General features: G+C 39.3%; 1 non-coding gene across 1 annotated transcript; it reads right to left on the bottom strand.

Annotated features, from left to right (window-relative positions):
* Positions 1-487: 487 nt before the first annotated feature.
* LOC119619225 (U6 spliceosomal RNA) lies at positions 488-594 on the bottom strand. Its single transcript, XR_005235647.2, has one exon. It is a non-coding gene; the product is annotated as a U6 spliceosomal RNA (small nuclear RNA).
* Between the last annotated feature and the right edge of the window lie 2,229 nt (positions 595-2,823).

Here is a 2,823-nt window from a genome sequence, read left to right as displayed (position 1 = left end):
CACCACTGAAGAACTTATCCATGTAACTTTTACAGGTAGTCAGGCATGAGCAGGGAAAAAGAGGGCTCCCCACCCCACCACCTACCAGGAATGTCAGGCGATTGGGTGACAGTTTGACAATCATCACATTGCCTCTCTATAAGTGATAATTCTGGCAGCCAGTACCAGGAAGAGAAAAAAAAACCTACTTTGTTCCCCAAAAACCTATTGAAATTAAAAATACAAAAAAAAAATAACAGTACGGAAGTTTTCAAAAAATTAAAATAGAAGTACCATATGATCCAGCAATCTCACTTCTGGGTACATATTCCAAAAAAATTAAAGTCAGGATCTAGAGGAAATATCTGCACTCCCATGTTTATTGCAACATTATTCACAATGGCCAAGATAGGAGAACAATCTTAAGTGCTTATCTGTTGACAGATGGGTGGATAAAGAAAATGTGCTTTGCATATACTTTAAAATTTTTTAAATAGATTTTTTAAAAAGAAATATGGAATGCTTCACTAATTAGAGTGTCATTCTTGCTCAGGAGCCATGCTAATCTTCTCTGTATTTTTCCAATTTTAGTACATGTGCTGCCAAAGTAAGCACTATAAATGTGTATGTACATGTGTGTGTATACACATACAATGAAAGTACATAATTATTCAGCCTTAAAAAGAAGAAGTTTCACTATTTGCAAACTTAGCATGAACCTTGAAGACATTATGCTAAGTGAAAATATGCCAGAAACAGGAAGATAAATACTGCAAGATCTCACTTTTATGTAGAATCTAAAAACCAAAATGCTAAGCTCATAGTAACAGAGTAGAGTGATAGTTACCAGGGGCTGGGCTTCAGGAAAAGGGAAGATATTGGTAAAATATTGCAATCCTTTAATTATAAGACGAATAAGTACTAGAGACTTAATGAACAGCATGGTGACTGCAGTTAATAATAATGTATTGGGTATGTGAAATTTGCTGAGAGTAGGCCTCAAGTGTTATCACTGCACACACACACACACACACACACACAAATGAATGTTATATCAGGATTAATTGAGGTTCTTTAAGAATGACTCTTTACTCAGGGACAAATATCTTCCAGCACATTGTCCAACAATCTGTTCATCTTACAACAAAAGCCTACAACCTTCAATAATCTATTCAAACAAATTTGAGCAAAATGAGAAAAACTAAGGATTTCACAGTTACTATATAAAACTATTAATAATCTGTCAATACTTTGAGGCATTGGTGCTGTATTAGTCTGTTCTCATGCTGCAAATAAAGACATACCTGAGACTGGGTAATTTATAAAGGAAAGAGGTTTAATTGACTCACAATTCAACATGGCTGGGGAGGTCTCAGGAAACTTACAATCATGGTAGAAGGCGAAACAAACACGTTCTTCTTTACATGGTGGCAGCAAGGAGAAGTGCCATGCAAAGAGGGAAAAGCCCCTTATAAAACCATCGGGTCAGCCGGGCGCAGTGGCTCAAGCCTGTAATCCCAGCACTTTGGGAGGCCGAGACGGGTGGATCACGAGGTCAGGAGATCGAGAACACAGTGAAACCCCGTCTCTACTAAAAAATACAAAAAACTAGCCCGGCGAGGTGGCGGGCGCCTGTAGTCCCAGCTACTCGGGAGGCTGAGGCAGGAGAATGGCCTAAACCCGGGAGGCAGAGCTTGCAGTGAGCTGAGATCCGGCCACTGCACTCCAGCCTGGGCAACAGAGTGAGACTCCGTCTCAAAAAAAAAAAGAAAGAAATAAAAATCATCAGATCTTGTAAGAACACACTTACTATCATGAGAACAGCATGAGGGTAACCACCCCCATGATTCAATTACCTCCCACCAGGTCCCTCCTAGGATATGTGGGGATTATGGGAACTATAATTCAAGATGAGATTTGGATGACACAGCCAAATCAAATCAGCTGTCCAATGTGGTTCACGCTGGACACAATTTAACAGAATGAATGAAGGCTGACTCATAGCCCACTCAAAAAGTACCATTTAAGAATTTTAAATTGAGTAAGCATCTCCCATTATACTAACAAATACAAAATGTAGAGGAGTTGTGGAATGAAGAAGGATGAGCTGTTGTTTTGTTTTGTTTTGTTTTGTTTTAATTGTTTGGGTGTTTGGTGTAATAGTTGTTTGCTGTCTAACAAATTAGCACAAATCTCAATGACTTTAAAACTACAAAAAAAAAAAAAAAAAAAAAAAAAAAAAGTCAACCACTGTTAACTTCCAGAGTCATCTCTACATTTTCTAGGGGAAAAAAAAAAAAAAAAAAAAAAAAAAAAATCTTGATGCTAGAGATTTTCCTTATTGAATTTCTGACTTACTTGCAAAATACCTCCCAAAACAAAACCTGGCCGAGTGGGAAAAGTAGCCTGAGTAACCCAGCTTCTCCAGTCCAAGGCTGGAGATCTTGGCTCCCGCAGAAGCAAACCAGGAGATTGTGGGAGGGGAGTAAATCTGACAGATGGGCTGATCATGGAATCTGGTGGATTTACATAAGGAACATCTCTTAAGGTTTCAGAAGCCCTTGTCCCTGCTGAGATTACTCTAGCCCTCAAAACCTGCTTTCTGATCGTTGATGGTAGTGTGATGCTGTACTTTTCCAAACTTTTCTTTCATCTGGATAGGAGAGAGCCATGTCAAATCAGGAATTCTCATTTAAAATCTCTGCCTGGAGATGGAGTTTTTCCTTGCGTCTGTTCAGGCATGGTAGGTATCTCTGCCTAAGCCCCTATGATTCTTCTAAAATCAGGTCAGAGCCTTGCATGTGCCCCTGAGCTGCGGGATCCTGAGTCTACAACAGCTCCAAT

The sequence above is a fragment of the Chlorocebus sabaeus genome, chromosome 12 (genome assembly GCF_047675955.1).
Source record: "Chlorocebus sabaeus isolate Y175 chromosome 12, mChlSab1.0.hap1, whole genome shotgun sequence".
Lineage (NCBI taxonomy): Eukaryota > Metazoa > Chordata > Mammalia > Primates > Cercopithecidae > Chlorocebus > Chlorocebus sabaeus.
This window is presented reverse-complemented; position numbering and strand designations above follow the sequence as displayed.